The following is a 15,361-nucleotide window of genomic DNA, read 5'->3' on the forward strand; positions in this document are numbered from 1 at the left end:
CACCGTAAGCATCTGCCTTAAAGATACTTGTGTTACTGTTCAGATTTCTAGTGACACTAAAGACGGGCCCATGCGCCGCGCAGGACACAGAGGTGGAAGTTTTAGAGGCATCCGTATAAAATTCAGGACACTGATAGTTCTGCTGCAAATAAAACAAGTGCTGCACAATTCCACATGGGGGAGCTCGGTTTTTATCTATATATGTCAAAGATGTGTCACATGATACAGGGCGGAGATGCCATAGTGCTCTAAAATCTGATACAGAACTTTGCATTTTATCTAAAAAGCAGACAGCAAGCTCTGACGCTTCCTCTAACTCTGTAAGAGAAGGGCGCAGAGAACGAAGGTCGATTTAGCAAGAGCACGGCCGCTGGATCAACGCGCAGAAGGTGCGGCCTGCAGCGTGCGCCCGAAACAGCGGGAGAGGCCTAGTTCACTCGCCTGCCACCACGGTGCCACCGGTCAAGGACAGTGAACATCGGCGGAATAGCGCTGCGCGCTCGAATTCCCAGGACGTTTTAATGGCGCTCGCGACTATTCGTGCTGCAAGCGGACACTTTGATATCCGCTCAGTGCTTTGTTCTACGCTACAACGGGACCTACTCCCTTGTGGCATATGGTTTATCGCAACTAAGGGAGGGGGAGTGGCCTCGACTAAGCCAGGCCAACTCTGCGACAGTCAACTTTAAATTCATGCTCATGACTGGTTTGCCCCGTCCTCAGGCCACATGATTAATACACGTATTTCTTATTATTATACAAAAGCACTTTAAATAACTTTCACAGACCCCTTTTCTGGTATATAATTATAGCACAACGCTTTAGCTTACGTTAAAATCACTTTTGAATAAAGGCCACGATTTTTTTTGCATTTGTACGCTGGCGCGACAGGGGATTACATAAGCTTTCAATTCATTCCAGAGTGTTTTAGGAGCTGTAATGACTCTAAATCAGCATCCTTCGGCATATTTTCCGTCCGAAGTCTGTTGAATGTGAAATTAGGGCTTCTTCACTGTGCGTGTGGAAATAATGAAAATGCTGGGTATTGTGCTTACAATTAAACGTGCGTTTATTAACTGAAGCTCTACAATCTCTAAAAGATCAGTATATTTTCTAATGCAGTAGAACAATTCTGCCTCCATTATAAGGTAAAAAAATGGAGGTACCATGCTCCTCAAGGGCGTAGAACGTTTCTGGAGAGGGGCTTGTGTGCCAGCCTTACCAGACGTTGCACAGTGGCACTCACATTCCCTGTCCAGTTAGCTAGTAGTGGTCGAAGCAGCTTTAAAAAAAACATCACAGAGGTGTTCGTGTGCTGGGGGCTGCTCGAACCACACCGTAGTGCAGGGCAGGTAACAAAGTGTGGGAGGAGGGCTGAGTGAAGACGTTTACACAGATTTCCACTTCTTCGCACTTCAGTGTTTTTCATCACTTCACTGACCAAGTCACATGTGAGTTTGCAAATTTTCATGATCTTCATGTTGGGATACCGAAGTTGTCCGTTATCAGTTTTCTTTACTAAATCGTAGAAGCTGCCACACGGTTTCGGCTTTTGCAGGAGAACCTTGTATGATTCACAGGACAACTGCACATAATAAAATCAGCAAAGTAAAATTTCCATCAAAAGTACTATGCAACAAAGTATGTAGGCTCCTGTGCTTAATTAGCGTAGCTAAAGAAAAATTTTATCTAAATTCTCTAACAGTGGGGAATGAAACATCCTTCGGCAAAAAGAGTGGCATACACGTATATCTGGTGTGAACCCTTACAGTGGTCGCACACCGGCGGGGCGGGACCCGCGTCCTGATTCGGGCCGGATCCCTGGCTCTGGGCTGACCTGAGATTTTCCTCACTCGACGTCAGCCTGGAACCCTGCCCTTGGTTTTTAGTAGCGAAAGGGAGGGCAAAAGAAGAAAGATATGAGAAAGAAGGAGAACTGCTGGCTCACACATTATGGTTAACATTCGAGAAATGCGAAAGTAAAGTGAGCATTGTTTACGACTGGCTGACGCACTAGCGCCGCGTTTGAAAGAATGCATAAATAGGTCGAAGCTTAAAAATAACCGTCCTTACCTTCTCCTCACATGCACGCGCGATGTATCCGGCCAGGTATGCCAGGGGTGCTGGTTCGAGGTAATCCGGCACAGCAAGCGAAACATTTGAGACTTCCAGCTCATAGAAAAGCAGCTTAGCACCGAGGGCGACCGCAAATGGCACGGCCGCGGTGTTGCCTTCTCGGGCTTTGAGTTTTAGAGGTGCATTTGTTTGGGAGCTAGGGGGAGCGTTTCCACTTTTACCCGCTTGCAGGATTCCAACCTCGGAAAAAAAGTGTTTAGGTTACATGGGTGTGCTCTCTAAGGGACACCAAATATACCTTAATTAGCTTTTCGGCTGTGAAGACCTCAGTTCTTGCTGCAACTCTAAGGTTGCCTCCGTTAAACTGTCGAAAGCAACTGAAGAGGGACTCCACGGGGTCGCCGTTCAAGACACGGGTCAAGACGTAGCGAAAGCTGCAAAAAAGTTTGTTTTATACCTAAGTCAGTACACATATACGTAACTGCGATAAAAAACATAAACGTGAAAAAAGGAAAACCTACTTGTTGTCTAATAGATGTTAAATCAATGCCACAGTTCCCCTCGTGGTCGTTATCGTTGCCTCGCATGTTTCTTTCGTCACTTTCTTTTTTGTTTTGCCAGCAGAAAGCTGGATCTCTTCGATGTACGTGACGAAGTCTACTTCTAGCCACGAAACACGGCCGTCGTCGATCAAGTAGAATGGTTATTTACTGTGACCACGTGGCTCCACAGCGACAATATTGTGAAGGTCATACCATATCGACACCATTTTCATGAATGTGATGGTGGGCAAACAGTCCTGAAATTCTCTCGCATCAGGGTGGCATTGCGGGTTTTCTTGTAAGACCTCAAGCGTTGCTATTACCACTGGGGAGAAACCTTGCGTAGCCCTTGACACTTTCATCTTTTCTAGGTTGTTGGGTTCAACGTGTGACAGTGTTAGGAACCTCACTGGCTTTACGAGTTGAGGCTGGCCAGAACTTGTAGGGTGGAGTCTTGAGTGACATTATCGAAGGCAACTTTGATGTCTAAACGAAGAATGCATTATTTGTGGGTTTTGGGAATACGAACGTTGATGTCTTCCTTAAGTTGAAGTATTATGTTGTGAGTATACAGGTGTGGCCTAAAAGCCGTACTTGGTGTTTGGTAGTAATGCGTTGTCTTCTATATGGTAGGTCAATCGAGTGTGAACCAAATGTTCCATGAGCGTACCAGCGCACGCGGTAAGAGTAATAGGACGGCGGTTTGAAAGGGAGGCGGATTTCTAAGGTTATGCAATAAGTGTGATGTCGGCATGGCACCACTGTGGTAGGAGCGTGCCGTGGGGCCAGTGGTCATTGATGTATTGGAGGAGATTATCAAGAGTGAAATCGTCCAGATGGCGGAGGAGCTTAGTGGGAATATGGCCGTTTCCTGGCTTGTTGTTGGGACTGAGTTTACTCAGTTAGGCTTCGAGTTCTAGCGTGGTGAAGGGTGTGTGAAGGGCGGCATTGTGGCTGCCCAAGTACACCGGATATTGAGGAGAATGTTGAGTAGAAGGAGAATAAGTAAAAAATCCTTCGATGTAATGCTAAAGGCGTGTTGCTTACTAAATACAGCACCTAACACCATCCTTAACACATGCACTTCTAAAAATATTCAGATTAAACTTTTAGTTTATTAACCCTCGCTATGAAATATTAAATGTACTGAACCATTTATTTCCCAATACGGCGTTTTGCGGTTCTCAAAAAACAGTCCTGTATTTTTGCCGAAAATGGGCTTCACAATGACCACAGTCGCGGAAGGTAATATGAAAAAAGTCCAATTGTCAAAGCAATGCTCCAGCGCTTCCATGAAATTTTGTTGTGGCTGCTGTAACCGCATGAACAATAAATCGCGACTGAAATGTTTTAAAAAAATGTCATGCCGTGAACGTTTTAATGACGTAGGTTTTGTTTTCTAATTCCTGACTAAAAGGCAACGCCCGAGACTACAAGGCAAGTCACAACACAAAGGGTTTGGAACGTATGAACATTCACGTACTTTTGCAAATTATCTGTCCCAACTTGGAGGTACATAAGAGGCCTTCTGCCCTTTTAATGTGTTATATTTTAAGGTGTAAGCAAACAAGCGACAATTAAAGGGATGCTACAAACCTAACTGACCGGGTATTAAACTGGTTACGGTGTTTCTGTCACCGTCGCTCACTTCTGTCATGTCAGATGTGCTAGATGCGAACGGAACCAACGCAGAGGCCCAGCGGCAATTTATAACTTTGTAGATCGACAATTTCCTCACGTTTCTCAAGAAAATTATAAAACGGAAGCTTCGTTTAAAGCTAGTTTGATGAAGCAAGATTATTACACCCGTAACTTCTATACCGAGCACGAGTCTTGCTTCAACGCATGCTGAATATCGTGAACCTGCAGTGAGAACACGGTCGATGGTTCGGAAAACACAAAGCCCGAAAGAGGATAGCTAGAAGTGGCGTCACACAAATGGAAGCACGTGAATTTTTCCACTTAATTCTTCGAAGAAAGCAACAGCACTAAGCAGCATTGACGCGCGCCAATTATTATAAACGATAACTTAAGTTATGGCGGGAATGAGCGCGAGCTCTCCCGTGCCGCGCATGGAGGAATGAAATGGTGACTCACGTTTACAGCGGCCGGCCGCAGCAGACAAACGATCTTATTCCACCAGTAAGAAATACTTTAAACACAGCCACCGACACGATTACACAGCTCACAGTCACGTAGAGGAGTGCTACGGCAGTTTTAATGCCACAAAAGAGGCGCAGATGTTGAAGCAACGCGTCCGTCCAACAGCTCAGCCATGGAGAAAAAGAACGCGCAAAGGCACTGCGCTTAAGTAGTCCAACGGGAACAGTTGCGTTAGCATACACAAATGACCCTAAGCTAGAGAACGTGTAACCTTATATCCCAGGCTATTTTGAATAGGCTGCACTTTACTTTGAGTACGCTTTGTTTCGTAGATGGTACTCTAGTAATGGTACTCTAGGATGATACTCTAGCGTTGTTTCGGCGATGGTACTCTAGGTACTCTTTGTTTCGTGGATGGTACTCTGCTAATCCTTGGCCACCGATGGGCTTTTCTTGTGGCGTTACTTCTTGTCCCCGTTTTTTCCCGCTCAAGCAATCTTTCACCCGAGCTACCGATGAGTGGCCAATAGCCGGGTGGCCAGTAGGGGCCCATGAGGTTTCCAAACATTCGCAATCGTCCTGTGCTGCTTCGGAAAATCGCTATCCGTGGACCCCGAACTATTTTCATGCACATTTCTGGCTTTCCGGCCAGTCCTTATGGCGAATGCGTATTCTCTCGATTGCCTCACTGCAAGATTACTGCTTTATACATGCCAAAATACAGGATATTATTTAGTGTGCTTCCACTAAAAAATTTGTGTAAGTGATATGTATAAAAAATCAAACCGCAAGGCATAATAACCGAACTCCTTCAGTTTGTGGAAGTAATTACGTGACCTCCCAGAAACAATTGAGCACCATAACAGAGCAGATCTCTTTTTTACTTTATTATGCACAACGAATTTACAACCGGAAACCTGACTTAGCAGTTGAAGAATATGGAATAATTTTGTTCAAATGTAAACACGAAAGCAGAAGACAAACACAATAGTGGAGAAAAAATTAAAAAAAAAACTTATGAAGCGCGAACCGACCCATGCTTCGTTCAGCTTGTCAAGATGCCTACAAACGAAAGCATTCAGGTTAGCGAAAACAAGCCCCTCTTATTCGGCAATTCGACTATTTGAATTCCTTATGTATTTCTTTTGAATTTGTAAAGGGAAAGTAAAGCATACTCTCTTGCCTATTAGGAACGAGAGAGTGGTATAATTTTATGAATGTCTGGTGGTTGCTGTTATGTATAAATTTATTTCCAAGATAGCGTACTAGGAGAGAAATATATTGAGTTGGAATGAAAATGCAGGGGGACATTTGGTGCGGCACTAAATGTTTGTGATGGCGTCAGACTTCTCTGAAGGGGTAAATATTTTGCTTATAAGACGCAATATTTTTTACGTGTTTTGTCAACAAACGAGTTGGGTTTTAATAACAAGTGGCTTGCCACGAAGAGTAAGACAACTTAGCCATAAACAGGCATAAAAACACCATTGGAGCTGAGTTGTGGCTGAACTGAAAGTTTTTGAAGGAGCATCGGCATTATTGTAATATTTCTAACCAAAGAGGGGAGCCTAAATGTTTTACTAATTTAGGCGCAATGTTTTGCACGCCTTAGGAAAGGACCAGAGGAAGTTGTCAATAACAATACAGTGACAAAACAGGGGAGTGTTCCAGAACAGACAAATAGAAAGGCGGAAAAATTGATCGCCCCGTAGAGTCGGTGTGGCCAGATATGTTCGTGAAGAGATTTGTATTGTCTGTTATATTTGTCACATAAACGGCAGTGTACTTATTTCGCCTAATAGGATGGCAAGTTTTTCAAGTAATCTATATACCAGATGTGGGTGCTCCTAATAACAAATAAGTGACATCGTTGGTAAGTGCAACGGTAATAAAGTACAGTTGAAGAAGAATATGCCATGGGGCATTTCTGAGCACAAATGTTTGCAAACAGGCTTCTTATTTCCTTTGATATTCATAAAATAACACTGATCGGTAAATATTTAGCTACTTTAGATGCAATGGTAGAAACTTGTAAAAACGGGAGCATTTTGTGATTACTAATAAATAACTCTCCAGGGCGTGTGTGTTAGGAAGGAAATATACAGATTAAGAGTAAACCGTGCAGGTGCACTTCGCATGGCACGGAAAAATTCCGGAGGGTTTTCGTTTTTAAATATGTCACGTCAAGTTTAACAGTAACTGTTTTGCTTATTCAGATGCTATGATATGTAGGTATACTGTGAATTGAATCTTGTTGCTTTGATAACATCCCTGTGGTGCCTTCTTGGTTAGTTAATTAATGTAAAATAAAGAGAAACCAGTACGAAAAAGCTGCGGTGGAAAGGAAAAGCAAGCAAAACGTTCGTAAATGATGTTTGGATACCCTTTAAATTGGTCACAGAAAAGTGAATCCAAGCTAAATTGCTTTCATAGATGCAAGGTTGTACTGTTCTGTGGCAAGGTTATAGGTTATAGTGGTGCTCTGAAAGGAGGAGGAAGTTTTGTCGCCATGTTGGTACTAGGTCGATCACCGGTGGCTCGGCATGAAATATTACGAATAGGCGAGGAGGTCTGCGGCTGGTGCGCGTCCGTGATGACGTGGGCTTTAGATCTCGCCTGTGTTGGCACGGCTGCTTCGCTGCAGTGGTGGGCATTGGCGGCAGAAAATGACGCCGAACAACAGATGATGCAATGTGTGGCGATGAAGCGTGCCAAGACCATGCGGGTATGCCATCAGCACTGCTTTATAATATGGGACCTACGCTGTGAGCTCCAGGTACATGGTTAGCAGTCTTAAGAAAATCTGCAGTCCTATAAGATTGTGCGCGTTGGAATCGAGTCCTTCCAGCCACAGTTACGCGAAATCGCCCCTCTCACTGCGTACTCGCATTCCGTAACGCAGAATGAACCTCGGAAGCGGCTGCTGGCTTTCAGAATGCCTCGTGCCATAAAAACGACCCTCCTAACCGACTGGTAAGGTAAGTTCCACCGCCCCTAGGACTCGCTGAACTTCTTTCCTACACCGTAGTTCCCTCGAAGCTTCCTACGCTAACCCACTCCACTCGTACTTCGCGCGGCCCTTTACTCCCTACAGCAGCCTTGTCACCATATCCTTCCTTGTACTCCAAAAACCCCAATTGTTGAATCACCAGAACGAATTCTTTTTGCCATCAAACGTTTCAAAGCAAATAAAAGCCGTAACTACTTGATCTACGAGCACTTTTTATGAAGATTATCCTCAACATTGCCGCAGCCTGGAGCCCAGATATACGACGAGCTGAGGGCACTCCTGACCCCAACATGGCACACGGTCAGGTGCAATCCCGTTGTACGTCGCATCGCACTGCTGTCGCACCAAGCCATTTATGGCTGAAGATGTTGGTTGGATGTCATTTGGTATTTTGAATGTGGCGATCAGCAGACGATATGCATGAGGGATGTTGTGAAGGCCACTAGGCGGGCCTCCAGATTTTTTAGAGCCATTCACCATGCTATTGGAGCTGATAACGTAGGTTACGCAAAAGGAGGGTACTGGTGCCTCGGCGGCGCTCCATGTGTGAGTCGATGCAGCAAATGTGCGCTGCCATGTTAGAGGAACCCTGTAGACAAACCAAAGTTAGCGTCATTCAAAAGATCCCCTCCTTAGAAAAATACTGACACCAGTTTCAACATAAACTTCGCTCAAATAAGCTATATAATTAGGAAAAACGGGAATATCCATGCGACCCACTGGCTCATTTCCCGCCAAAGAAACTATGATGTCATACCTGCCTGCTCTGCGGTTGTCGGAGGCCGCCAAAGATAAACGCAAAATATGCTGAGCTGATGAGCTTTCAGAAAGAGGTATTTGTGCCTAAATATAAGGCACATTCTTTTTAAAGCAATAGGAATGGTGAGACAAACACTGGAAGGTACGAAAGCACACAAAACATAGAAGTACTGATGCGTACTGCTGTTGATACCTCGCGCACTATACTTGGTTTAGCTGGGTTCAGCTGCGGGGATTTGGGGTGGTCTCACACGACACTGGCCGACTGACACAAGCAGCGGTTTCTTACGTTACCCTATTTGTCAAGCGACCACTATGTTTCACGAGACGATTATTTTCTCCCCGAACAAAAACAAGCCAGATTTAAATACGGCTTGCAACGGTGTGGTGGTGCCATCTAGGTTCAGTACCGTGAACAAACCCGCGAACCGCCGTAGGGTACCTCGATGCCAGATACGGCGTACAGCGTGGAGACACCCTTTGAATGGTCTCGTGCCACCGCAATTGGGTCAACGTGCTCAACGCGTTGTTCTTTTCATTTCACACGAGACCCAGCAAGCGAAACAGATAAGATGATTCAAACTTCGCCAGTAAACCACGTTGCAGCGATAATTTTAGCGCAGTTTTAATACAATGACTTGCTTCGGCGGCGAGGGAGTGACCCTAAATGGCGGTGCCAGCGCTTACGTGTCTGCACCCTGTACGGGGGACGCGTGAATAAATGTACTCTAGGCTGCCGAGCGGTCGGTTCCCGTGATGTCATTGCAGTCCACGAAAACACACGATTTAGCGGGAAAATCAAATTTTTAACCTAAATTCAATAATTGCTCATTGCATAAAGCATCGTTTGTATCCATACAAGCTCTAAGGGCAGTATAAAACACGAAATTTTTTGAATACAACAAACTTGTATTTTGGCTTCATGGCTCTATTAAGGAATCGAGCTGTCGGATGGCGCCGCTTGAAAAACAAAAAAGGTGGCAGTGGGGAGGTAAGTGAGGCGCCATACTGCCAACGCCCGGGTCACCAGTCGTAGGAAGGAGCCATGAACTCGGTTGACTGGTTGTGATTTCCCTCGTTTATTGGAGATGCGTAGATCCAGTCAGAACTGGAAGCGGAGAAGACACGCGATCACATAGGCGCATAACGTTCACCTTGCTGTACGGAAAAGCTAACGCGGCAGTCCACAAACCACTGCTGATGATTTTACGATGTCGTTTATAATGACAATATAGGGTTCATAGTAGATTAGTTTGCCGCAACTAAACATTCATCACAATAAAATGAAGCCTAAAGATTTTGGTGATTCAGACGCAAGTTTTAGTACCGTGACCCATATGCATGCTGCGTGCTTTTAAAACAACTACGGGACCACAAATCTGACTACATCAGAAAAGGAAACCAAAGTGGCAGATGAAAAAACTCTGCCTGAGTCATTATTGGAACAAGAGGTTTGGGATTTTATTTTATCTTTGTCACATAATTCGAAAGAAAAATGATCGTGCTTATGAGGATGCAAGGTCCTGCAAGTGTTCTATCAACGGGATCTGTTTGCTGTAGTACTAAACAAATGACACCGCAGGGTGGTGCAACGGTTTAAAAAAGGGGGGAGGCGAACAAAACGCCCATGGCATTGGCAGTGCCCTGAAATACTCACAAAAGTGGTTCCAAAGTCCTGCTATTTTTGTCGCATAAATATCAAGCGAAAGTAGTTTGTTATTTTAAAACGCGATATTTTCAACTTTTTCTACGTGAAAAGCTGGGTGGTGCTATAAAAACCAATTTATTCCGCAGGAGTATGATAGCACAGATTTGTTGACGAGCCAACCAAAATAACTGTGGACCTTGGTGCGGCAGTGATATATTCGTGAGTTTTTACATTATTTTAAATGTCTTACACAACATAATGACACAGAAATATTTTGCATATTCCACCGAAATGTGTCGTTGATGATCTGTGAACGAAGCTGCATGCTGCTAATAAAAAATACATGATCACAGGGAGTGTAACCGTGCAGAAAAAAACGGCAAATGAAAATGCTCCGCATAGTTGGTTCAGCACTGAAATGTTCATCTGGGAGTCTTTTTTATATTTATGCCATAAACGTGATGGGTGAATATTTTCTTAAAAAGACACTTGGTTTCCTGCGTGTTCGTGAAACGGGTGCTATTTTCGGATAATCCTCCATTAGACATCCCAGCGGAGTGTAAGACAATAAAAATAAAGAGGCACAGAAAGTAAAGGTGAAGGGGCGTTGATGCAAACGCAAGATATCGTGGATGGGGTTGAAGTTTCTATTTTATAACTGGAATAAAAGTAACAGTAAAACATTTTGATTATACGGACGGGAGGATTTGTAGGTGTTCTATGAAGAGGAATTAGTTTGTGTTAAAACAAATATTTAAAACATCACGCGTGTGTATATCACGAGAAAGATAAGGAGGCTGACGGGTCTTTTTCCGCTGAGGTTGGTGGTGTTGCACTGAAACGTTTGTGAAATTGGCTGGAATAATCATTTATTTTGATCATATAAAATAAAAGCATGATGTTTCTTCTGATCAAACTTACAGATGTTGTTTTGTATGAATGGGATGAGATTGCCGACAATAATACCTAAGTAACCCTTCAGGGATTGTAAAAGGAGAGAAAAATTATGGAAGGCTACAATAACGCGTAGGAATGAAGGTAACGAAGCTGGACGCAACAAGAACGTGTTTCCCCGTTTTCGCCGACGGCGTTGTTTAAGTGTGGTGGCCATACAATCGAGCACCCCTGCATTTTCGTCCTACTCAATTGCGCACGGCTAAGCGCAAACGGTGCCTTCCTTCGTCGAGCACACTTATCACTGCGGTTGTGGCGTCCTTGCCTTCCTCCGGCAGCTGGCGCCACGGGTCCCACGCTCATCTCCGTTTTTTCCTCGCCCATGTCTACCTACCATCCAGCGCTGCTCCAATTCGGGCGCTGCGGAAGAGGGTGCGGTTTGACACCTACCTCTGAAGGGTAAAACTGATCACCCGCGAGGACTGCGCAGGTAGAGCAGAGAAGCTTGCGTTAAATAAAAATAAGCGCCAGTGATATACGTGCAAGGGTCAGTTTGTGCGACATTCGAGTGTTTTTGAATGGAGGTAATACTTGCTTTATTTTTTTTCTATAAAAACTATTATGGTTACAAAGCGCGAGGTTTCTACATGGTTTGTGAATGGGAGGTTTGGGCTGTAGTAAGAAGGAAAACACAAGCGAGTACAACTAAAAAAAACAAAGACGCAGAAAAAAACCCACGAGCGGGATGGTGGAGAAAAAATAAGAAGAAATGTTTCAGAAGAAAGTTCAAATTTTGTTTCAGATTCATGATATTGTTACGGTGTAGCCTTCTTTAGCGAATTGGTGAAGCCACTGCTATGCAGAGAAATCCCCTTGCACGCCATGAGGCCAATCGTGCAGTACGAGAAGGACGACGATCGGTGTGGCGCCGAGCAAGAGCAAGAGTGGTTATCTGCTCTGTCTCTCATTTTCCCCATTTGTAAATAGCGTAAATACACCTAATTCTAACCGCGTCTACCCGTCGCATCTTGGTAAGGTGCTACAAAGATCCCGTGAGACGTCGGAGCTTCGGAGCGGACGCCAGCTCTCTAAGGACACCTTGCCTACCGATTCTGGGCAGCACCATCAACCGACCATGCCACCGTCGATTGTGTTGACCCACCCCCGGGATCCTGATTTTTCTACGGCAGCGGCGACATCGACGTCGAAAACTGGCTCACCATGTACGAGCGTGTAAGTCGCCATAACAACTCGGATCCCACGTTCATGTTGGCAAACGTCGTTTTATATCTCAAGGGGACGGCCCTCACGTGGTATGATACCTATGAACATAAGCTCACTAGCTGGGATATCTGCAAAGAGAGCCTCAAGAGGGTGTTTGGGAAGGCCCTCGGACGTCATCTCGCTGCCAACCAAGAATTTTTGACGCGTGCTCAGACGGCCAAGGAGCCGTATTTAGCGTACATTCAAGATGTCCTTTCTCTTTGTGCCAAGGTCGACTCCACAATGTCTGAGTCCGACAAGATCGGCCACATCTTGAAAGGCATTGCCGAAGACGCCTTCAACCTACTTGTTATCAAGAACAGCTCTACCGTAGATGAAGTCCTTGCTGATTGCCGACGTTTCGAGGAATAAATATGCCACCGCATTGTGCAAAACTACACTAGGCTCCCAACACAGTGGCCACGTCGTCCTGCGAGAGCTCACCGCCTCCTCCGCGCGACTCTTCTTCGCCCGAAAATGTGGGACGCATTGTGCTCCGAGAGCTGGAAGCAATGGCTCCACCAACTCTAATTTCCCCACCAGACCACGTAACACCTACGCTATCCCTGATCCAGACCGTAGTACACCAGGAACTTGATAATCGCGGCCTCGGTTCTTTGTGCTCCCTAAGTCGCCCATGCACCCACGATAATCCCCCGCCACTGCTCTCCGTGCCCCGTACATGCCTCCGCGATATCGAAACCCGGATGAATGGCGTACACCTCCCGACAAACCAATTTGCTTCACCTGTCACCACGTCGGTCATGTTTCTCGCTACTGTACAAGCCGCTAGCCACCACGACCCCGTTCCGGGTTTTATAGCTACCAACGCCCATTGACCACCCGACCTTTTGTCTCTCGCCGAGCCAAGGACGCCCCGTATTCCCGCTCGCCCGTCGAGCAACCTATTGGCCGCCACAGTCGCTCACCATCCCCTCACCGACGCTATCGCCGTCGCCCCAGCCCCGCCGCTCCTCTTCTCCCCCTATCCTGGACGCCCCCTTCCGGAAAACTAGACGATGCAGCGCTTAGCGGTGACACTGCATTGACGACCCGGCCCGAAAATCCTCTGTTGACTGTTTCGCCCCGTCCTAACCTTTGGACATCACTGTCGATTGTGTATGTGTTCAGGCGTTAGTGGACAATGGTGCGCCAAATTTCTGTAATAAGTTCGGACCTTTGCCGACGGCTCAAAAAAGTTCGCACTGCTTCCCCTTCCTGTGTAGTGCGAGTCGCCGATGGGGGCACGCCACCCATACTTGGCAAGTGCACCGCTCGTGTCACCATCGCAAATCACCACATTCCTCTATTGTTTCATGTCCTACCGCACTGCCCTGACGATACCATACTTGGACTCGACTTCCTTACAGAAACTTCTGCGCTCATCGACTGCTCCACTGGTGAAGTTCGACTTGGACTGCCAGTTTCTCCCCATATCACTGATGAAGTAGAATGTCGCCTTCGGTCGCAGAAGTTCACCAGTTTGCCACCAAAAACTGTCACATACGTTATTTTTTTTCTACTACTGCCGTACCCAATGGTTCGTACATACTTGCCCCGATCACTGACGTTCTGCTGTTACGACAGGTTACCCTTCCTCATTCTCTCATTACAGTCATCAACAATCACGCCACCCTTACGCTTTTGAATTTTGGTTCTTCACCTCAAGTCGTCTACGAAGGAATGTCCTTGGCGAACTTGCGTTCTCTTGACCACTGCCAAATTCTGACCTTAACGACTCAAGGGAATTTTGAATTTTGGAATATACGCCGAACCGCGAGGCCAAATGTGATCAATTTGTTAACATGATTGGCCCTGTTCTAACACCAGAGCAAATTAACGACCTTTGGACCCTTTTGAGCTCTTTTCGAGACATTTTTTATTCGACGACCGCCCTTTAGGCCAAACAACCTTGGTGAAACACCGAATAAACAATGGCGACGTGAGCCCTCTCCATCGGCGGCCATATCGTGTTTCCGCCGCAGAACGCCAAGTCATTCAAAAGGAGGTCGACAGGATGCTTCAAAAAGACAGCATCGAGCCTTCGTTCAGCCCTTGGGCATCGCCGGTGTCCTGGTGAAGAAGAAAGACAACACCTGGATATTCTGTGTCGACTACCATCATCTCAACAACATTACTAAGAAAGACATTCATTCATTACCCCGAATAGACGACGCCCTCGACTGTCTCCACGTCGCCTAGTACTTCTCCTCTATTGACCTTCGCTCAGGATAATGGCTAATCGTCATCGACGACAGGGACAGAGAAAAACTGCTTTCATTACACGGGATGTACTTTACCAGTTTAAGGTCATGCCGTTCTGCCTTTGCAATGCGCAACCGACATTTGAGGGCATGATGGACTCACTCCTGCACAGCTTCAAGTGGTCCACCGGCCTTTGCTAGCTTGACGATGTGATTCTTCTCTCCCCTACTTTTGCAACTCATTTTTCTCGTCTAGCGGCCATCCTTGCCGTTTTCCGCAAAGCCGGTCTCCAGCTGAACTCCTCCACGTGCCACTTTGGACTCAAGGAAATTACAATCCTCGGCCATGGAGTCGACGCGCAGGCCGTACAACCTGACCCGAAAAGCTCAAGGCAGTTCAAAGCTTTCCTGTCCCTACTTGTTCCAAAGACGTACGCAGCATTCTTGGGTTATGCTCATACTTTCGACGCTTTATTCAAGGTTTTGCCGATATCGCACGCCCTTTGACACAGCTTCTTAAGAAGAATGTGCCTTTTACCTGGGGGCCTGATCAAGAACGTGCCTTTTAGACCTTAAAAACTCGACTGACCACACCTTCCAGCCTTGGTCATTTTGATACTTCCGCCCCTACAGAAGTTCGCACGGACGCGAGCGGCCATGGGATTGGAGCGGTTCTGGCGCAACGCCAACACGGCCAAGATCGCGTGATCGCTTATGCAAGCCGTCTCTTGTCCCCAGCGGAGCGGATCTACTCCATTACCGAACGTGGGTGCTTGGCACTGGTATGGGCAGTCACGAAGTTTCTACCTTATCTTTATGGACGGCCCTTCTCTGTGGTCACAGACCACCTAGCCCTTTGCTG

General features: G+C 46.1%; 1 pseudogene; it reads right to left on the reverse strand.

Annotated features, from left to right (window-relative positions):
- Window positions 1–1,259: 1,259 nt before the first annotated feature.
- LOC144160725 (uncharacterized) lies at window positions 1,260–12,785 on the reverse strand (annotated as a pseudogene).
- Window positions 12,786–15,361: the final 2,576 nt, after the last annotated feature.

This window comes from Haemaphysalis longicornis, unplaced genomic scaffold (assembly GCF_048455015.1).
Source record: "Haemaphysalis longicornis isolate Haplotype H1 unplaced genomic scaffold, Haemaphysalis longicornis Haplotype H1 scaffold_11, whole genome shotgun sequence".
NCBI lineage: Eukaryota > Metazoa > Arthropoda > Arachnida > Ixodida > Ixodidae > Haemaphysalis > Haemaphysalis longicornis.